The sequence below is a fragment of the Melopsittacus undulatus genome, chromosome 6 (assembly GCF_012275295.1).
Source record: "Melopsittacus undulatus isolate bMelUnd1 chromosome 6, bMelUnd1.mat.Z, whole genome shotgun sequence".
Classification (NCBI taxonomy): domain Eukaryota; kingdom Metazoa; phylum Chordata; class Aves; order Psittaciformes; family Psittaculidae; genus Melopsittacus; species Melopsittacus undulatus.
The window spans coordinates 61,559,393-61,582,767 of NC_047532.1; the positions used below are offsets into that span (position 1 = coordinate 61,559,393).

Below are 23,375 nucleotides of genomic sequence, written 5' to 3' on the forward strand. Positions count from 1 at the left end.
CCATTTAACACGGCTTGGTCCCATGTGTGCATAAGAAGCACAAGCACGGCTTTGGCAGTTGCTAATACATGGCTGCATTCACAGAATATTTGAGCTTCACTCTGCTTCCTAGGTTATATGTCCTGTACATTGTGGGTAAAATATGGAAGGGAAGGTTTAGTAGGTGTCATTAGTATGGTCTAAAATTCAAAATAATTACCCTCTGATGGGAGAATTTCCCCTCCTGAAAGCCCCACCTCCGTTTTAATGATCTCTTTGAGGGCCAAGAGACTCCACTACTCAGTAGCAAAAAGAGAAAGTGGTTATAGGATTCTTCACCCATAGAATGAGGCTTCAAATCTCTCCGACCTCGGCTGTAACTGCAGGGGTTTGACCGTTCCTGTTCTTCTAACACTTCTGTACAGGCACAGTAGTAATGTGCCTCAACCAGGTGGTGCCATTTCAGTTTGGGAACCAATCACTGTAAGCTCAGCTGCGCATCTACTCTGTAGCGAGGACAGCCGCAGTACCTATCTCACCTTTTGTATATACAGCGATAGCTGTTACACCACCAGCTGTCCTGAAGTAACCCAGGAGCTGACCTGGGCTGCACCCAGCTACAGGAGCTCCAACATGCCCGGTGCCGGTGGCGGAGCGGCCGCTTCCCCAGGCAGTTCCTGCGGCTGCCCGGGGAGCGGGTAGCGGGCGGCAGCGGCTCCTCAAACCCCGGGTCCTACCGCCCGCCCGCCAGCCAGCCTCTGCGCCCTGTGCCCAGCAGAGGGCGATGCCGGTCCTGCTTCGCCCTCGGCAGGGATGCTCCGTTTTCACCTGTGTAAACCCAAGAAAGGTTGGAATGCACGCGTTATGTTTTCATGTGCAGAATGTACATTAGGAGAAGTGTGCGCACCCAGAGCCTAGTCCCTAATGAGGTAAAAAATACTGAAACATTACTAGTTAGAAGGGCCTATAGGTACAGTTTAGATAAGATGCTATTTAGAAATACCTTCCCTGGACAGATTATTATTATTACTAGCTTTTATGCGAAATTTATCACCACTCTTGGATTCTGTCCATGCTGCTGACTGAAGGTGGGCTGTCCAAAAAGGGTGTTACATTTCAATATTTTAATCTGTCCCCCCCATTTCTTTTTCCCCTTCAGCTGAGAACTTTTGCTAAACTCCAGGGACACTCTGGGCAGAAGACATAACAACTTCCCCTCCTCTTCATTTTCCTTTTATTTGCCCCCAAAGCACCTATTTTTTTGTTTTCTGCCAGGGTTTTGGCATTTTGGGGGTGGGAAAGAGTGATTAAAGAGCTTTTATTTGGGGTTGAACACGCAGAGGTTTTGTGTTATCTGGATTATCAGGAGTCGAGAAAACTACCTTCACCCACAGCCCCATTCAGTCTCCTGCTTTAACAGCCCTGCGTGTCCTGAGTGCTCTCTGCCATGGCCAACAGTTTCTCCACTGAATTCCTCTGACAAGGGGCATCCTCTGCCTGCACATCCCCAGAGGCCTGGAATACTAGTATAGATTATGCATCCCCTTTCCACATTCTGGGTCATGTCCAAAGCTTGGAACCTAGCAAAGGGATTTCTAAAACCTCTTCCTTAAATACCTCAAATGGCAGAGAGGAAAATAAATCTGGTTTATGACTTGCTGCTTCTTCCTCTATAGATGCATGTTTTACTGAGCTTCTCCAGTGTTGCTTTGAACTTTGTTTCATAAATACCCACATATAAAACCCCACAGAAACCTCTGAGTACATTTATACTATTCCTCTGTTCTTTGATTCCTTAATAAGAAATAAACTGAATCAGCCATCTAGGTTTGCCTTTCTTTCCTTAAAAAAATAATGAAATATGACAGTTTATGGCTTTTCTCCTCTGGATGGCAGTAACTCCTGCTTAAACATTCATGACCCGTGACTGCAATATCCCACAGCAAGGGATTTCCTTTTCTTCGTCAGTGTGCTATCCAAAAGAAACATTTAATTTCATTCATTCTATGTTTTTTAAAATCTAAATTTGAAAGTCAAGTGAGCTTTCAAATAAGGAATCTGTTTAATGTAAAAATCTAATTGCATGAGTTCTATGTATAAAACAGAACAGGAATCGGAAGAAAGAAATTGATGCTGGGTATTTGTATCTATTCGTATCTGATTACATGTTTCATAAAAATTAACGAATGTTGCTGAGAAAATCAAGTTTCTTGACATTAAACAATGAAGCAATACAAAAGATACAGAGATGTCCTGACCTGAGAGCATACCAAGAACATCTGCCCATTCAAAATATTCTCATCATAAACCAACACATCTGGATTTCTTCACTGTTCATTTCAACATGAAAATTTAAACCAGAAAACACATCTAGTAAAGGTCATTTACAAACACCCACTGTGCAGCCATGTAAGTTAGTTTAAACAAGAAGTATGAGAGGGAATTAAGCCCTTCTCCCTTTTTCAGTAACAAAGCTACATTTACACATAGGACTCTGGGCTTCTCACCAGCCAGGACTAGCCCTTGCCTTGTTTTATTGCTGGTGAAAATGGTGCAGTTCAGAGCAACAGTTTCTGAAGATGACTGCCTATATTTATACAACTGAATCGGCACTTTGGGGATGACCTAAGTCCCTTGACAGCATCCTGCTGACTCTGGCCAGCCGAGGTCTGTCCTTCAGATCCAGAGCAGCCAGCCTGCTCTCTGGGGTGCTGCGAGGGCAGTGCTCCGCAGCTCAGCACAGCAAATGGTGTCTCTGTTTCCTAGTATTTATTACTCTATCAGGGAGAAAGTAACTGATTCTACATGCACATTCAGTTGGTCTATGGGCTGAGATAGTCAGTAGGAATCCAAGAGTGGTTTTTGAGAAATGGGTGGTTTTTTAATAATGCTACCAACACACTTGCAAACTCTATTATATGTTTTCAAATGGAGAAAAATACCTTGGCTCCTAGAACTGATAAAAACATTTCTGTCTACATCTTTTTCAGTGGAAAAAATAAATTTGGCAAAGTTGGTAAGCTTACATTAATTTCTCCAGAACCAAGACACAATTTACATTTTCCATTCAAATTGTTAGTGCTGCTCTATATCTACCACTATTTGTCCTGATCATCAATAGCATGATAAGATTCTGCCCATTGGTCTATCCTTCCTGTATCTGAATAAGGGAAGTAAAACAGTTCGTGGTAAACAAGCTTATGCCATAAAAGGTATTACCTAAGCATCAAAATTCCTCTGTGGTGATAGGATCATCAGCTTAGCACTGGAAATTATATGCTTTGGGAAGCAGGATGTCTCCTGAGTTTCTCTGAGAGACAGGGGAACAAACTTTGCTCTGTATTCCTAGAAAAAGAGCGGCACCTACTTGCTGACATGAATCCAACTCCACAGTACAGAGGGAAACAATCACTGGCATTCTATCTTGACTTCCATGCTTAATTGTCTGGGTAATTTTCTTGAGAAGTATTAGCAGAGGTGCTTGCAGCTTTCACATCTGAAGGTATCAGTGGGATATGAACTGCAAATTACTCCAGGCCATTGCCCGCCTGCCCTCTTAGTTTTTTGGAATGTCAGGCAGAAAATCTGAAAAATAAATGTGGGTGTATGTAAGGTGGTGTCCTGGGTTCAGCAGTAGCCGTCATTTTTTCTCCTTGGTAGCTGGTGCAGTGCTGTGTTTTGACTTTTGGGCTGGGACCGGTTGCTGATAGTGAGTATGTTTTGAGTTACTGCTCAAATGTTTGGTTTGTCCAAGGCCTTTTCTGAGCTCATGCTCTGCCAGGGAGGAGGGGAGGCTGGGAGGAAGGAGAGACAGGATACCTGACCCAGGCTAGCCAAAGAGGTATTCCATACCATAGCACGTCATAACCAGGATGTAACCGGGAGAAATCCGGAAGGGCTGGAGAGCTCTGGGGGGATGGAGAAGGTATCGGTCGGTGCTCGGTCGGGCAGGGTGGGGTGAGTTATGGATCGGTGGCTGGTGAGGTGTATTCTCTTCACCTGTTGTTTGCTTTATTATTATTTGTAGTAGTAGTAGCAGTGGTGATTTGTGTTATGCCTTAGCTATTAAACCGTTCTTATCTCAACCCGTGGGGGCTACATTCTTTGGATTCTCCTTCCTAACTTTCCGGGATTTGGGGGTACAAGGTGGGGAGTGAGTGAACGAGGTGTGTGGAGTTGGTTTTAAATGACAACAGGTGGTATTACGGCTTGCCACAAAGCTGAGTGTTCAGCCTGTCAAAAAGTGAATAGAAGAAGATAAATCACTTGTTGCACTGGTTTTACTGCAGGTTCATACCTTTGAGATTCCCTAATTCATTGCAAAATTTGCTCTGAGGACTTCATTAAGTTCTGGCCCTTGTATCCATTTATCAGCAAAAAGATAAAGCACTTTGAGAAGCTATCCCAGAAGGCTCCTCCTGAGCACATCTGTGAAGGAGCAATGCTGCTCGTCCTGACTGATGAGTTCAGGGAAAATGCCTAGAAAAATAGAGCAGGAAAAAGACCCCCAAAAGTAGAGAGACACTATGTGACTGGTGGCAGTAGAAGTTCTGTTCTGTCCTATGAAAGAGTGTTCTCTCTCAGCTTCAGTGCGTGAGTTCGCCCTCGTCGTCATGGGAGCAGGTACAAAAAGGGCAGACATAGTAAAAATGACTAAATGAATTAAATGGTCAGCTGCGATTTTTTTTTTACTGTATAGTGCCGCGGCCAGGTGGAGGGGAGAAAACACCGATACGATGTAGGTTCACAAAATGCTCCGTTTATTGATTACAAGGCTGCTCTTAATATACTGTCTTACACGCGATCACGCATTACTTGATTGGCTGCTTCGCTTTGCCCACGAGGGATACACGCTCCCCTTTACCTCTCCTGATTGGTTTCGCACCTTCGCTTCAGCTTAGCGTTACATCATGCTTCTGCAATTACTGGCATCCTGTTATTGCATTCCTGTTTTGCTGATCTTGACACTTCTTCTTCTTTTAACCTGGGGTCATAAGTTCACTTTCTCACAGCTTGCTGTAGGCCTGTTCAAGTGCCCATGCTCGACCCCCAACAGTATAGTTTTCTAAGTATAAGCCTTGTCCAAGATGCAGGAGGGAGGCTTCTGCCATGTAACACTGGGATACCAAATACCTTGACTCTCTGAGCAGTATCCTAATGGTCCCTTTCTGAAAAAGATGTAATTCCTAAACCTCCTGTTTCCCTTAGCTAAAGACAATGTCTGTACCTGTTTCCTAGGTGGTGATATGTACACATGGCAGAGCAGACATAGAGACGGAACACATGCAGCAGTGCATATGCTTAAAAACTCTATTCTTCACCTTGATATACTAAAATGGAGGCTGATAGAAAACAAAGATGCTTTCCTGTATGTTGGAGAGTGCCACTGTGACAGCCAACGTCAGGACAAGAAAAGGCATGTATAACATTTCAGGCTGAGGTCCATACCAGAGAGATTTCAAGTTTATTATGAGGACAGAAAAGCACTGTGCACTTGAATTTCTAGCTGTTGGCAGTATGAGTGTACACAGTCAGAAGGTTAGGTTATAGCTAGAGCCGTTTGAAATGAGATTTCAAGCAAGTTAAAAATTCCTGTTCATTACAAGTTCTTAAATTAAGTGAAACTACCTGAAAGATCTGTTTCTTTCTGAATCCTGAATAATTCATTAAATTATGATCAGATGATATGGTCATTTTGTGTACTAATTTAGAAACATGTATGGGATTTGTGCTAGCATTCCTGATGTCTGGAGTTACAGAACCATCAGTCATTTGTCGAGAAAAACACTCATTCTGGACTTAATTTTAAAGGAAAGAAAACTCATTTAAAAATCTGTTGGGGACAGCTGCGCTATCTCCCAGACTGGGGATGCTTTGCAATCCTGTGAGCTCCAATGTAAACTGCAAGATGACCTGCACTCTGGAATGCCTCCTTCTATTTTCCTGACTAGCAAGGGCAGCCTTTCAGGGCCTTACAACAAGGCATAACATTTCTTATTTTCCCATGCAAACAGTAGGAGTGGACCTCACAGCACAGCCCTCTTGAAATGATGTCAGGATTACCCTTTTGGCATTGGGATGACAATAGAATCCCTTCTAGAACATGCTTTCTCCTAGGTGCTGCGTGAAGTTCTCTGCAATTTTAAGCAAATGGACAATACAAATGATATTCACCATAGTTACTTTCCACTTTGTTTCACTTGAGCAATGTCTTGTTGGCTTGTCTTTCTGCGTAGCATCAACTGCTGCTTCTACCTGCAGGAAATCAAAGGAAAAAAAGTTTCTCTGCATGGGATATGCACTTTTTTTTAAAGAGCTGTTGTGTAAAAAATCCCTGTGCTTTTTTGGGTTGCTGGAGTTGCCTGAGGCAGATTTGTCCTTGTTGATAATACATTAAGCACAATACATCAGCATGCCACAGAAAGCGATTTCCCAGGGTTGGCTATGCCCTCTGTACATCAGTAAGCAAGAATGACTAAGGTATAAAAGGGCATACTGTGGTGAAACATTTTTGCGAGGGAGGACTGCAAGGGCAGACACATATAAAACTAATGCCTTCTGCAAGGCATTAAGAAGTTAGCAGGAAAAGAACCATAAAGAGGAAAGCAATCAAAGGCAAGTATAACGAACAGACACACATCCAAAACATCACCTGTACAATAGGGCTGGCTGTTGGGAAAACCCTGAGTGATCCAGAAGAAAGAATCCTTTCTTTAAAGTGGTGGCACCACTGGCTGCAGGGATGGAGTTACTTTAACATCTATGGGCTCCCTCCTGCTGAATCTGAAGAATTTATTGCAGAACAATCCCAGCTGTATCTTGGATCTTGGACACGATTAAACCACAGCAGTTCAATGATCAGGGACTATAAGTGAAAAGAAAGAACAGAGTCAATTTGAAGGAAGCCTATGTTCTGTGATAGATGTCCAAGTTATATTTAAACTGGTTTCTTTGTAGATCACCAGTATACAATACCGCTCCCCACTGTTGGCCTCCCCAGTTGTACTTTGTGTACCTGCACTTTCTACTGGTTTGATTTCTTCTGTGTTGTTCCCTTCTGCACTCTATGGACCTTGCTAAGGTTGCAAAGTATCATTCCTGGTACAAGTGAGTTGTAGTGACACTTTTGGATGAAATTCTATTTGTAAGCACAAATATTCAACTGTTCTTTCTTGCTGTAGCCAACTTTTCATAACTGAGATGGATGTATTTGATAAAACAAAAACTCCTATGAAAATGAAAATCAGATTTTTTTCATACTCTACTTTGCTTCAAGGGACACAGAAAAAAATGAAGAATCATTGAGATGGTACTGGGCTTTTGTGTGACCTATTTTGCATGTTCTATTAGCAGCAGACTGGCTGTTTGATAACCAAAGACCTGAGGATACAAATGCTTGCATGGGCAAATATACCCAAATCCTTTGAATTAGCAAAGTTTGAACTAGCCGTTACTAAAATCTGTTTAAGTTTTTTTTTTTTTTTTTTTTTGGAAGACTTACCAGAATGCCTTTATATAGAACTTGTTTCATGCAGCAAAGCTGCACACATTCAGGTGTAAACAGCACATCTTCTTTTCACATCTTTAATGTCTTTACAAAATGACTTATCCCAGTATCCTCCTAATCAAATTTTAAAGGCATGTGATTGTTCAGATCTAAGTACAGCATGTCCCCTCAATGATCCCTCCTCCTCAGATGGGTGTACGTAACAGGGTATTTTGAATTGCACTCAGATGGCCAAGATCTTGTGGAGCCATTTCAAAAGCCAAAAATTGCCAGTGCATAGAGTTCTTGTCTAAGGGGAATGCCACCACTTTCCTTTGGTAACCACTCAGTTTAAGGGTGTGGATGTTCCTATGGCAAGACAAAGTCATTCATCAAATCCCTTCTGAAAGGTATTTGAGAGCTAATCTGTATTTTACAAAGCAGCTGCAAAAAGGACCAGTGATGCTAAATCACAGATCAGCAAATCATTAGTGTATCTAACACATGCTTCTCTTATATTTCCTCTAAGACTAAAGGTTTTCTTTTGGTCAGCTTTCTTGGCAGCACAGAACAGAAAATGCCATTTTTGCATGAGTTAAAGCAATATTCCTTCTTAAGAGTTGTTTGCTGCATAAGGAATGGAAGAAAATTACATGATTTGCTTAGTAAGATTTAACACATGAGTTTTTTATAAAAAATGAAAGATTGTGCTTGATTTCATAACCTTAAATAGCATTAATCAAAAGTATTTGACTGCTAAATAATAAAGTAATCATCATTATCCCTGAGTGTGGTCCTCTAACTCAAGCCTTGGATCAGTCACACCAATTGGAAAGAGACAGTTATGGCCAAGACTTTTCCCTACTTCACTTCTGATGGCCAGTTTTCCTCTGTTGTTGCCCTCAATCTGAATGCCATGGTTTATTGCATATAGCACCTGATAGACCTTCAAAGCAGTACATCTGCACATGGAAAACAAAGCAGCTCGGAGCACTTCGACTTCCTCACATTGCCAGAACAGATACAGAGGAAAACACCCCCTCTCTGACCCAGCACTTCCTTTGCTGAAACTGTCTGTCACTGTGGGAGGCGCATGAAGAGCAGGAGGCAGCAGTGATTATTTCAAGCTTTAAAACTTAGCTTCTTAGAGGCTGCTTAAATCAGGCTAGTGCAGTGAAAAAAAGAAAGGGCTCTTTTCACATTCAGAAACACAGGCGAATTGTGAGCACTCCTGAAAGTGTGCAGGGCTCTGATAAGAGTTTTCTCAGGCATGTATTACATCAACTGGCTGCTAAGCCGATCTAATCAGCTGGCTTTCCTAGCAACAGAACCGAGACAATAAGCTAACATCTACTGAGGAAGCACTTCACTGTCAGTAGAAATGTTGTTACAGTAATTCATGCTCTAGACCAGGTGTTAGAAAAGACAGTCAGGCCTCAGCTCTAAATACACCCAGATGCTGGGAGAACCAAGGATATTCTACAAGTCTTGTTCAGTGCAAACTTCAGCTCCATGCAAGTTCCATACATCTGAGTCCCTTCATTCTCATGAGAAAGAATAAGAGAGAGAGAGAATAAGTTAGCTGGGGAGTCAATAGTAACAACTGTTAATACCTAAACACTAACCTGTGAGAAAAGCCCTTTCTAGACATGTTTCTAATACACCATGGAATTAAGTTTTAACAAGGTCTGCTTATCTCTATAAGGACCTTGCACAGAATCTTTAGTGGGAATGGAGAGGAAGGATCTCCTGATCTAGAAAAGGCCTGTGAATATAGTTCCTTTCATTACAATGAGAATGAGTTTGCAATTTCTTGGATTAAACTGGAATGGACTTTGAGAGACTGCAAAGATCTGAGAATACTGAGAGACAACAAGCATTCAGTTTTTCATCACTGGCAATATTAAAATCCCTGGGTAAGATTATTCTTCGTCTTGTACTCATATAAACAAGGACCAATTCCACTTAGGAAACACAACAGCTCAATTTAAAGTGAATTATTTCTGACCATCAAAAGCAGCAAGAGATTGTCTTGCACTGAAAATAAAAGCCAGCCTGCCTATAGAACAGTAACATGCACTGCAATCCATATTTGTGCACCTCCTCTGAGAGAAATCTAACTATTTTTTTCCTCATTCTGGGTTAATTTATCTTTGTCCATTATAAATTCACATATATTTTTATAATGAAAACAAGGGTCTGATTGGCGTCATTAGAAATAATCCTTTAAGAGATTTCCAAAGATATGTCTTGCTTCACTTCAACAGGGAGTTAACTAAACACTCCACAGAAACTTTATTTTTCCTCATAAGAAACAATAGATCCCTGTAAATGTAAAGTAAGTCATTACACAACCAAATATGCTGGCATAAAAGTAGTCATGCTCTCACTCCTATAAAAAGTAAATAAATGGTGCTAATAAAGACATGCCAACATGAGAGAATAAAACTTTTGTTTTAAAGCATATATAACCAAAGAACATTTTATAAGCTTTTAAAATTCATTAAGACTCAGTCCTTGGCTGTTTGGAAATCTTTCTCAGTGACTGGAGCATCAGAAGATGGGTGATTCTGCATTTTCTTGTATAGAGGCCACAAAATGATGAAAAAGCTCAGTTTAGTTGAAACCGGGTCCTATTCTTAATAAGTTGCCATAGAAAGAGAGTAGAAATAAGTTTGTCCTGGTCTGTCCTTCCCCTGCAACCCTACCCACCATAGCTAGCACAAGGGAAGACTTGTTTTTCCACCTACATCTTGTGCTTCTTTTAGCTGTCTGGGCTCACTCCAGGGGGATAGGGGATTTTGAAATACTGCACCCTGACTTCTTATGGACTTAGAGAATATAATGGCTAATGTGTGTAAATCTATCTGCCAAACAAATGAGTACTCTTTCACCTAAAACGTGTTAGAGCATTTCATTGCACTAGAAAGCTGTCATACAAAATTCATATGACAGCTGTTACAGTGGAAATGTCACAGGAATTAACATATAGGAACATCTCAGTAGCACATCTAAAGTGATATTCCCTCTCTGAATGCACTCAGCCACAAACATTTCAAAAAACGTAATCAGTACATGGGCTGGAAATGAGCAAAAATGTTTGGAGCTCTATACAAAACTTGCCCAGAGGGCCCTGGAGTCCAGATTGTCAGTACAATCCTCTTTGCGTCCTAACCCTACAAACAGACCAGTCATGCACTGTGGACATCTTCTCCTCACTTACATGCTCATGCATAAAACTTTTCTATACTTTACAGTAAGCACACTTTATAAGGTTATAACTTAACTAAAGGCCTGTGGGTCTCTTCTTTTCAATATCAGTGAACTTGCATGTGATACAACCCAGTTGTTCCAAGTCACTGAAAGATTCAGCCTGCAATACTAACAGCTGGGCTTGTTCTAGGAGATAACTGACTACCTTACAGAAGAAGTTCTGCCCTTTTTCTGGAGACTTTCAAACTGGCAAAGCTGCCTGGGGTAATGCAAGTGTGAGATGAGAGGGACCAGCATCATCACTTGCAAATGTGATTACAAGACAGGAAGGTGTTTCCACACCTTAAATTTAACTGAAAAACATGCAAGTTTAAACTCTCCCTCTTACAGTTAGACTCCGTTATATGATACTTTCTTCCAAGGTACCTGTTAATCAGTCTAAATGTACAATGTCAAGATTTAATCCTGGAACAGACTTCTACTTCCTAGGTAACAAATATAACTTGCATTGGCCAAAGTACCAGAAAAACTGTGTATACCAGGTAATACCTCAGTAAATTTGCCAAATCATCTGAAGGATCATTATTATTAGAAAAAGGTGGATGTATTCATTGCCTTTGGTAGAGAGTTCATTAACTTACAAGTTAAACAACAGTTCTTTCAAGAAAACCAAACAAACCCCCATGGCTGATTCCTCCAATTTTGACCATCTGCATCACTCTGGAATATATTTTTTTTGACAGAAACATTTAATTCTCATTCACAGTTTGCTGTGAACAAAAACTTCAACACTTCTATGAAATTATAAAAAGAAAATGCTGAGCACGTAAGGTTCTTGTTACATCTGTTAGGGAGGAGAAAAAAATTATCACAGAACTCTAGAAATCTGCGGAGGGGAATAGGAAAGTTGAAGGAAAGGGCTGTATTCCAGGGGTAAGTATGTGGCTGTGAGGCACAAGCACTTATTCCCACACTGCTCATGGTGCCTTATAACAACATAGTAAGTAAAGCTTGGGCTATATGTTCCCAGTAAAAAACTTCCAAAAAGTCTGCTGAATGTTTTCCTCCTTAATTTTTTTTCAGGCAAAAAGAATGGTCTAAGCTAATGTATCTCACTACCACTAAGAGAGACCACAACACATTGCTTATCCTGCAGTGCAGTAATAGTATCTGGTATCCAAATGATATGAGGCAAATCATATTTCTCAGAAGATAGAACCCCATGGCTCGATTGTGAGATTCAGATTAACAGATTCATAGAGCATACAACCATTATAATACCCTCTTGCCTAGATTCCAGGGTTTCCTCAATGGATTCAGTGGTCATATTTCTATCTGATGTGAACTGATCACTGATTTGAGCTATGAAAATTCCCTGATGTCCTATTTAGCAAAGACTGATCTTGGATATTTTAGAAAACAGTAATGTATTGTTGCTTGGTAAGGTAATGGTTTGATTTATTCACATAAGTTTTGAAGGATGGCTATGTATAATGGTCTCTTATTTTGGCACATGAAGCTGTAAAAAGAGTGACTCTTTGGCTCTGGAGCATTCCTTTTCTGCCTGGGTATTCTTGGCAGTGCTAACATCTGGTAACGAATGTATTGTTATATGTTAATCCACCTCATGAGATGTTCTAAAATAATCTAACCCACTTGGTCTTGACCTTTTTCACTTTGTAAGCCTCTGAATGTTTTCCAGGATGATTATGAATTCTCTCTGCACTCTGAATTTACACTAATGGATAATAGCCTTGCTTTCCTTTGTTACTTTTCAGGGATTGTTTGGAAATATTCCATTTTCAGTGGTTGCAGGCCAGAGGTTGAAAACCATGTGTAATTTCATGGCCAAAGTCACAACTAGAGTAACTTGGCATAACTCCACTGATTTCAAAGGCAAAATTCTTTGATAGTATCAGTTGGAATAATGGCTAATTTATTGTACATTAGCTGAGGTACTTCCCCTGGCTTTAGCCCTCCTCTATAGCTTTCACTGTGAATAAGATCGAGATCCATTTCAATGTGATTATATCTCCTTTGGGAAATATTCCTTACTTACTACCCAGACTAGAACATATCAGAATGCCCAAGAGGAATCTTAAAAAAATTTTACATGGGAAAACTCATCAGAATGTTCTAAAAATTGCATTTTATGCTTGGTCTCTGGTGTATTCTAGAAGTCTAATTTTTAAGACAGCTCTTCAGTCAGATAGTACCTTTTATCACAGGGTGTAGTGTAACATATGCACAGTTCTAACATAAATTACACACTTAATAACATAAATTTTGCTTGGCTTTTCTAATTAAGTATTTCTGCAAGTACTGAGCAAAGTATCAATGTCTCTGAATAGATTATGGTGACTTACACCAGATGATCATATACCCAATTATTTTAAGATGCTTGAGGTTCTTAAGGAGTGCAAAGGAAATAATATTGCTGTTTCTTTCAAAAAAGGAAAGCTCAACTAAGAAGGTAGATATTAAGAAAAGTAACAATTAGACCTGAAATGTTAATAACTGGATATCTTTTCTGAAGATAGTTACAAGTATTTACATCTAAAAGACAAGAAAATCTCTGAAAAAATAGAGAAAAATGGAAAATTGTCTTTTATGCTGTTACTGCCTAGCTCACTTCACAGCTCCATCACATGACAATGAATAACTAAAGAAAACTATTATTATGCAAACCACTCTAGCACAAAAGGGTATTACATATCTTGTACAAAAGGGGATTTCTTTAAAAAGCACAGCACATTCAGTGTTTAGGGTTTGCAGTGGAAATTCATGGCCTTGCTTGCCAATATTATCATGCAGCTGGATATTATGCTATTGCTGTACACTGAGAGGGAGAAAAAAAAATCACAATAAAGATTTTCAAATGGGTTCATATTAAACTGTTGTATTCTCTTATGTTGCAATATAACTTTCAATGATTTTTGGCATCTCTGCTTTAGCACAGAGGTCACAATAAATGCTAGCCACAGAGAATCTGATTGCAAACAGAAAACATCAAAACTGCAATCAAAACTGATTTTTAAATCTTTTGATTTAAAAAATGATCACTGGAAAATAGTATTAGGAATTATTTCAGTGTTAAAAATTTCTGTACAGAAGGCTTCTGACAGAATCTTCTACTGTTGCTGTAAACCAAAGATTCGTTATTTAAATTTTAATACTATTCTTTTTACTCTTTCCAGAAATGTTCTTCTATTCAAATGAAAGCAAAATCAGCTGCCCCAAACCTTACTGACAATAAAAGATTAAATGTAGTCTCAGAAATCCTCATGATGTAACCATCCAAACATGAATTTGGACAACTAAATTATTAGTCTTTACGGGGTTAAGTGCTTCCTGCATATTCTGTATGCAACCCAAGTCATAAAACTATTGTGAACCATCTCACTAGGTATCAGTGATTTTTTGAGATTATTTTAAAGGAATATTTTCTAGAAAATAATAACAAGTCACATAGTACAAGTCAGTTTCATAGGAACAACTTAAACTTGGGCTGAGGGAGAAAAGCTTTGGAGTGTTTCCATGGCATGGATTAGAACAGGAGCCAGTCTCAGACATGGAATACACTATGGGATCAAAACACTAAAGTCATACTAGCTCTGGGTGTAAAACAGAGTTAGCAATAGAAAAGAGAGCTTCGGAAAGCTGTATAGCAACGAACATACAATTTGAACATACCTTCATGATCTATGTGAACAGTAGACCTGCATTTGTGGTGCCCTGATATTAATTGTACTTGTAACAGACTTGAAAACTTAATTTCTCTTTGAATTCACGTATATATTTCTTTACATTATGCTGCACTTGTTAAAAAAGCAATAACATCAGAAAGTCAATCCTTGACATTGTACTATTGGCCCTAGATCAAGTGGTGCTACTGACCAATTTGTACAAGTGGCACTTCAGCAGCTCAGAGTGCACTGGCATATTCTCTTCTCTTCATGAGTTACCAAGTCAACTCCAAAGCACTTACCAAACGATTTCAGGGTTATTATCATCATTGTTCTCATGCTCAAGATTCCCAGTTCACCTTACTTAACTGTTGTCATATCCACATTTCCTGAAAGAGGGATGGATCAGATTAACTGGGGTTGTGCTTCCCCTGCCCTGTGCAAGCTTCTGAGCTTGTGACACTGGCAGCATAGAACATCCTATTAGACTAGCTGCATAGTGCCCATGTACAATCTTGTATAAATACTAGTTTCCTCATGCTTCCATTTAAGTATGGTTTTTTTCACTCAGCAGCTTTCTTTTTCCTTTTAAATTCTTAACTTTTCTGTAAAAAGCAGAAAAACAATACAAAATGAAGAAAATGCACAAAACAAAACACAGTAATTGCTAGCTGTGATTAATTAGTAATTATAGACCCACCCACACACATAGCTTCAATTGCTAGTAATTTACTTGTACAAATTCAATAAAAAGCAGACAAAACTCAAAATACCTTAATCATTATTATTTTAATGAACAGATGAGCTTGTCTGTTGTCATTGCTTCCAAAGCAAAAGGGGTAAAAACTGAAGGGACACAGTAGGATTCTGTTATTTAGACAGGTAAGGAACCAGAAGCCTAACCAAAACCCTGCAGCCAATACACAAAATATTCAGTCTTCATTGCCTACATTTTGCTTTCAGGCTCTCAACTGAGTCATTCTTGATTAACCTGGCTGTAGCAAAGGAGCGGATTTATGGCTATGTTTTCAAGCAGTCTTCAGTTCTAACAACAGGAAGCCAGTCAAGCCCTTGACCATTTGTGAAACTACAGTGTGATGGATTTCTAAGGAGTTAAATCACAGAGGCTTAATGGCATTAGGATCCTGGGTATCCCTGGAAGGATTTAAGAAGCGGCCTTCTCACACTACACTAGAAGATTTGCACTTCTGCTTAATGCAACTTCGCTGTGAGGCCATATGCTCTCAGTTCTCCCCTTGAAAACAGACCTGTTTGACTTACTTTTTGCCTCAAAATACTGTTAAAAGAAAATCTTCTACAGATTTTCTAGGCCATGCTATTAAAAATTCTTGCACATCCTCTGTTAATTGTAGTAAGTTCTGCTGAAACGTGGGGGTCAATTCTTATAAAACAGTATCTGCAATTACTGTACCACAACCTAAAATTGACAATAAGCTTAAAACCAGGGAACAGAAGTGAACTGCATAGTTTTTCCTTCAGTTAAACCACCAACATGGCTTTAGAACAAGATTTTAAGCACTATATAAAAAATAATAATGTTATTCATTCATCACCCCTTCTTATAAGACCTTTAGAGGTTCTCCCTTTTCCTCTTTGTAAATTACTAGTCTTTGCATTAAAAATTTCTCAGGCAGGAAAACTGTAACAATTGATTTACATGGGCAAAAGCTTTTCTTAGTTTTCAGCCCATCTTCCTCTGAGATCTCATTGACCTTCAAAGTTCAGCTTTTTCCAATAAAGTTTTCTTTGGGATTAATAGAATTCACCATAAAATCATTGAGTGCTATAGCCATTGCCAGTGCTATAACTAAGGCTGCATCAGCATTTCCACATAAACTTATTTTCAGAGATTTATAGCTTGGCTATAAAAAGATAGTTTTATGGTGAAACCTGGTAAAAAAAAAAGCTCAGTCAGGGAGTGATTTTATGCTTTATTTTGAGAAATCTATGGGTGCTTTTAGACTAAAATTCTGAACAAGACCTTGACATGCTATCTACATCCCATTGATGCCTTGGAGAAATCCCAGCTTGACTTATTAAGAGCACAGATCCACTTCTGATAAATTATGGGAAGACAATGTAAAAGGGTGTTTTAAAAATGGTTCCTCCCTATGTTAAAGATTCTCAAATTGAATCTTCTCACTGCTTCTCTGAAAGACATTTTAATAATTTGAAAATTATAGTATTTTTCAGAAGATTTTAGCCAGACAGACTAATGTGAGACGAACACAGGGCTCTGCAGTTACAGAGGGGTCTGAATGTTTCTGTTAGCATCTCTATGCAAAGTAATTGATGAATCTGCTGGTTCTTCAGCCATTGGAAACGCTAATGAATTTGGGGAATGGGAAACCCTTATAGAGGAGGCCTAAGAAAGCCTAAGGTGAGGAGCTTGGAGAAACCGTGGCCTCCTCCCTCTTTAGCATCAACAACAGTTCACTCGTGGCTGGGGCTGGGTGCCAGGAGGGACAGATGAGGGAGAGAAGGCAGCAGGCATCTTTTCTTTCCAGCATCCCAAAATAAAATCTTCACCAAAATTAGTGATGCTTTGCAATTTTCTTTGAGACAAAAGCCAGCAGAAGTACTTATGTGCTCTGTTTTGCACAAGCGCCTTCAGAAGAGGTTTGGAAGGACCATCTGGAAAGAAAGATGACAGAGAGATGCCATGGAATTTCCAGTGTCCCTTATAAATAACTCCTGCAAGGGGATGACTTGGTCCTGAATCATTGCCACTGGAGGTGGGAATACAAACATGACACAATATGCAAATATGTTCAAGGCTACAGGCTACAGACAAAATTGCTTCAAAGAAAAATGTACTCAGCTAAGATGATAACCCCGTGGAATACAATGGTTCCCATGACTACTCATTCATCCCACAACAGGAATTTGAACAAAGCAGGGACAATACCCCCAAAATTGGTAACTAAAACTAAAAATGTCCTGCCAGTCTCTCCTCACAAGTATAGGACAAATCCTAATGCCTCTGTCCAGCAGCAGGACCACTATTTCACTTAGCCAGTACAATTAATACCTTACCAATCACTTGCCATATGAATGAAAAAGCCAATACACCCTCTAGACTATCCCTTTGTTTCAGACATGTCAGTGACTACTACAGTTGTGCCTGCAATCCAGACAGATCACCCTTGAATTTGTTCTGTTCTGTTTTCAAGCAGAAATATATAGGTTCCAAACTACAGCAAGGCAATATTCTCTGAAAATGAGGAACAGAACTGACAGTACTGCATCTGAGTAGGAAATACCAACCTTCATTTATTTAGAGAGTGCTCTATTTGAATCTGATCCAGAAATCTTTTTTTGGGAGCAACTCATTATAACTAGACATATTCAGTCCAAACTCTGAAACTTCTTTTGAAGGCATAATGGCAAGGCAAACTCACAGACAGGATTAGAAGGAAGATAATGAGGAGGTTTTGCAGATGTCTAAAGAAGCTCTTTCCAAATGTGAAGGATGGCATGGGATAAAGCTTGAAAATGAGTGACTGAAAAGTAAATGGAGGAGGTTGGTATCATGGGCTAAAGAGTGAAAGAAGTGATTTCTTGATCCCGAGTGCAGGATGATAGGTTGGATGAGGTGAAGCTATGAATGGCTTTGAAAGTGAAGACAAGCTGCTTATATCTGATAGAAAAGGAGTGTTATATTTGGCAGTCAAAGTGATGGGCTAGGAAAATGATCTTTTTAGTGCTGTATAGAATCATGACATCAAAACTGAATTTTTTTCAAAAGCAAAGGAATGGATAATCAACAGTGCTTAGTGATAATTTACATATATATCAATTCTTGCGTAATAATCATCACTGAGCAAGTTCTGTAACTCACTTCCAAAAAGACAATTATTTTAACGGGTTTTTTTGAAGCTTACACTGAAGTATGCTGCATAGGAAAGTGGGCATTCTGTTAGGTATTTCTAGTAATGCTGTTTCCTGTCAGCACTTTTACTGTAACATTCTTGTAAAATTTCTAGTTTAATTACTTAACAAAAAATCCTTTTTACATGCATTTTGTTGTTTGGTTTTGGCTAAAGCTTTTCATTTAAATACAGTACCTGAAGGCATTCAATGCTTCTCTCCATGGCAATTACATAATATCTTAGCTGGTGGTCTTGGTTTATTACTTTCTGGACTTGGGTAGCAGAGAAAGGTTGTTCCAACTTGAAGACGACTCTGGAAAGTGAGTATAGGATAACACAGACATCAAGTCACTAAACATACCACCTCTTAGACATACAGATTTAACAGCACTTCTCCACTTTGTTTGGAACAGTATTACATTATAGTGGTTTTGATTGTAATACATAAGAAATTCATTTTATTCCCTATTGTAACATATCCTTCATTTCCCCCATGCAGAGACTGACTGCTGCATACACATTCTTCCAGGGCAAGGCTTTTCCTATTAATAGACAACTTGGCTTCACACACTGAGATGAACGAACAAGGTTTCAAGAGCCTGCCTAATTTAAGCGGACCATATGTCATAAGCTATAGTATCCTGTTAGTAGAGAATAAAATAAAGCAAAATTGAGAGGAAAAATAGCTTTCCTACTGTTAGCTGACCTTCCAAGACTCAAATTTGCAAGAAGTTTATTTAAGTGTGCTCAGAACTATTTACTTATTCTGTGTATTACATGAAGTGATGCACATTTCTAAGTATTCTTAATGGGGGTGCTGTCTCAGGAATAGAACTTCAGAGCATTATCACAACACAAATAATTACTTACTGATACTGATTTTGTTTTCTTGCCTTCCCTCCCCTGGAACTGCCTTCAAAATGTGGCTAATTCAACATTTTTCTGTTTTGGCCTTCCAAGTTGTAAAACTGGAATACAGTTGTTTACTATTTATTTAGTGTCCTGTGGTTGTAAGATATTGCAAACTATCCTTTGCAAATACAAAATATACTAGTGGATGAATATAATATTTTTAAACAAATTATATTAATCACTATTATTACTTAGCCATCCCATCTCTGCTGCACAGTAGAAAGAAACATGGTCTTTCAGGCTCTTAGAATGGTTATATAATAATCAGCATTCCTCACAAATATTTGACTCATTAGTGCTAGCAATCACATTTTCCTGCCAAGTAATGCAGTGCTGGGTGCAAAACAGAGTCAGAGAAGTAGAAAATGTAAAAATCAGCATTTACTAGATCCAACTCATCCCATGTGTTTCTACTGTACGTTTTCCTTCTTTGCTTTGCCTTTCTCTAAATATCTTTTGAAATGTATCACTGCCAGTTCATTCAGGTTAGTGGATGCGTCATGGTCAACTGACTATGGTCAACTGACAGGCATGCTTACACTTTTATAGGCTTTTAGGGTATGCCATTCCAGTCTTCCAGTGTAAGTCCAGCTTCCATTCTCTTCATGTTCCAAATCAGCAGTCAGTGGTTTATGTTGATATGAAATATAGAAAAGGAAGAAATTTCATAGCTAATGTAACTTGCAGTTCCATTGTTTTCTTCTTACACTACTCGTGACCAAAAGCAGCAGAATGAAAGACAGAGTGTCTCAAATAAAACCGAAACATCTTTGGAGAAAAAAATCTTTGGAGAGACAACATTATTGGGAATGATGAGGAGTTTTGTGTATGTGTTTTAACCAATGATCATCTGGTTGTCTTATGAATCTGTAGCACTGAACATTACCTGCAGTTCAGGTACTCAAAAAGGAGAAAATAGGAAAATAAAAATGTATAAATGCCACAAATGGGAGGAAACATATCTTTACATTCTATATTCTGATATATATAACATATCTTTTCCATTATTGTACATTTGCAAATATTATAGACACCCCTCACTTTTCTATTTAATTTAGTTAGTAAAGCAGACTCAAAGGTGATGCTAAAGTTTAAAGAGAACAGCTATGACAATAGAAATAAGGCTGATTTTAATGAACAGCAAAAGTAACACAAGTACAAAGCTTTATGATGTGGTACACTGTCCTGGAGAAAAGAATCCATGGCTCAGTCCTATAAACACTTTGGTGTTTTATGCCTGTGGGAGATGTCCATAAGAACAAAACCCATAGCTCTTTGGTATCCAAGAGGAAGAAGAATATTTGAAGCATCACCTTTGACTGCAAGTTAGACAGGTCTGTCAATCATGCCATGCTTGATAGTAATGCATTACCTGCAATGATCAACAAATTTCTGGCCACTTGCTGTTTGGCAACCCACCAAAAAGGCTGACTTGCATGATATTCCAAGCAGAATGAAGGTCCAGAAGTCTGACACTTTGCAGGCATATTAATCTGTGGCATGTAACATACAGGTTCATCTGCATCTGTGCCATGAATCCTATGTATTTAGGCCACACTGTTCTTAGTTTATGCAAAAAGAAGACTAAGTATTTTGGTGTTTCAGTTCTAAAATGTTAAGAAAAAGACCTTTTGGTTTATATTCTCTCTTTTACTTAAACTAGTAGGGGTGTAATTTAAATGAGCATGTTGGCGCATACCATTGACAAGATTTAAGTTTCTTTAGGAGTCGAGCAAACGAGTGCCTGGATGGCACTACTGAATTTGCTTCAGCTTGTTCAGTGCGAAAGAAAAACTGAAAAGTCAGGCTTTGACTAACTGTGTGTTCCCTTTGAAGAAAGAATTGTGATTGTTGGCAGAGGAAGGAAGGAGCTAGGACAAAACAAGGGAAGGAAGAAGTTCTTTAATTTCCACCAGCCAGCTCCTTAATTTTTGTTGCCAAGACTGCAACTCTCATTTACAAAATAAACACGTATCTGTTTATAAATTACAGACAATTACCTGTCATTTGGGTTGAAATCTTTGAGTATTCAGAAGAGGGAAAAAGAGGGAAAAGTGTATATGAGGCAAAAGTCATTTTGATATCAACAAATAACAGCCCCATCAGAAAGAAAGAACTTTCTGATTACACTTAACATATTTTTGACTCGGTGTACGTTTCTTTTCTTTTTAGTGTTATTGCTTATTACGAAGCCATGGGCAGAGATCTCAAAATACTTACAACTTAGGTGCTTCAATCTCTAAATAATTGAAACTTCTTTTAAAAAAATATGCTTGAAAATCAGAAGTGAAGGAGGCTTCCCTGTGCTCCTTCTTGAACAATTTATTTTGGATGTAGCAAGGGTCAAAATAAAATAACTATACTGAGGAATTTGATAATTGCCCCAATTATTTAATGTAACATATCTTAAGACTCATGACGATAGTATAAAGTCTGAAGTTATGAGCTAAGCTGTGAGGATGGTTTCTGCAGCAACCTTTACTGTCCCAGCTATTATGAACAAATTCTGAATGTGTCAGTCCTATTTTCTAATGCGCAGCTGAAAGACATGCATACTTGTTTAACTAATAAAAAAGAACTAAGACAGGGACATCCCATTACAAAACTTAGCAGCCACCTAATTATAACTTGTTTTAAAAATGTTTATCTATGCAACCTTCCCAGACGAAATGAGGGAAAAACATTTGTAAACATTAAAAAATTGCATTACTTTTTTCTTGTCATGTTATAGGTACATGTCTCACCAGAAAGAAGTTTCATTTCTAAATGAAATGTTTAGACTTTTGCATTAGCAACCTCTATGAGATTCCAAGAATCATTTCTAAACTGAGAATGAAAAGAATTCACTTCTACAAAATATATCCTTTATACAGTAATACTGCTAGAACAGAAACCTTATGATAGGGACACAGTGTGGGAACACTGTTTAATGAATCTGTAGCAAATGTAGCTAGAGATCAATAGTAAGAAGGCTATTTGACTCAGTTTCCACTGATATAATGTCCTACATTTACTAGAAGAAAAATACCTTCTATACATTATGTTAAAATTCTACCTCCTGTTTTTTCACTCCATACATATGGTAGTGATTCTGAAATAAATCTTTTCTCTGGCCCTAAGGAACACAGGGGGAGTAATGGGCCAATGCCTAGAAATATAATGTTAAAAATTTATGTAAATAAATAGTGAAATGCAGAAAATGAAGTGATGTTGCAAAGAAAACAAAAATCAAGCCGCCAGAATTTGCCTTTAAAAATTTTGGAGTTTTGTTAAGTTACACCCAACAGAATGACATATTGAACCAGATTTTAGAGCAAGCTGTAGATGCCATATGCATAGTAAAATATATGTATGTCTATAAATGTGATTCAAAAACTTACCTATAACAGTGTCACTATAAACATTTCGGAGTTCCATTCACATAACCAACGTACAAGCAGAAAAAATCTTGTCAGTCGTTGGAATCTTCATTTCAACTGCCAAATACCCTCAGCTCAAGAAAGCCAAAGAAAATAGAAAAGACAGCAATCTCTGAGAAGCTTCCTAGTCCTTTTCAGCTTGTGAGGCTTGGAATCCCATAGGATGTTGTAAAAGCCAGGCTGTCTCTGGGGAAAGCACTGCAAGGCAGAGAAAAAAGTGTTACATTTTTGACATTTTCCTCAAATATAAAAAGATAGTGTGAGGTGTCCCTGCCAATGGCAGGGGGCTTGGAACTAGATGATCTTAAGGTCCTTTCCAACCTTAACTATTCTATGATTCTATGATTCTATGATACAAAAGAAAACTTTGCCCTGATGTAGTCTGAAGGCTGATAGGGAAAGACTGTGGAGTTAAAATTCAGGTTTTAATGTCTTTGTCAGAGTTCATATTTGAATAAATATTTAAAACATAAGACCATACTTGGAAGAAACAACGGTCTTTATCAGGAATCAGAAGTTGTAATGTATGTTGTATTTCTCTTTCTTTCAGTCTCAAACCCAGGCAGCATTTTACTATGAATCTGTTTAGTGCCTGGAAATGTCTGAATGCCCTCCCCTCCTGTTACTGAACGTATTTGGTGAAGGCTGAATTAAAACCTTCCTTTCTAGTTATATGAAATTTCACGAGAAACCTTCCCCTACTGCACACAGACCTATTGGGAATAGCAAAAAGGCAGAAAATGCTCACAATATGTAAGTCACTGACAGTAATTTTTGCTTGTTTGTT

The 23,375-nt window shown here is 38.7% G+C and overlaps 1 long non-coding RNA gene across 1 annotated transcript; it reads right to left on the bottom strand.

Moving 5' to 3' along the window:
• Positions 1–4,996: 4,996 nt before the first annotated feature.
• On the bottom strand, positions 4,997–22,751 carry LOC115947540 (uncharacterized). The gene is made up of 6 exons (XR_004081451.2): positions 22,550–22,751; positions 19,709–19,770; positions 18,453–18,570; positions 14,667–14,753; positions 6,632–6,844; positions 4,997–6,234 (listed from the first exon to the last, which is right to left on the bottom strand). It is a non-coding gene; the product is annotated as an uncharacterized lncRNA (long non-coding RNA).
• Positions 22,752–23,375: the final 624 nt, after the last annotated feature.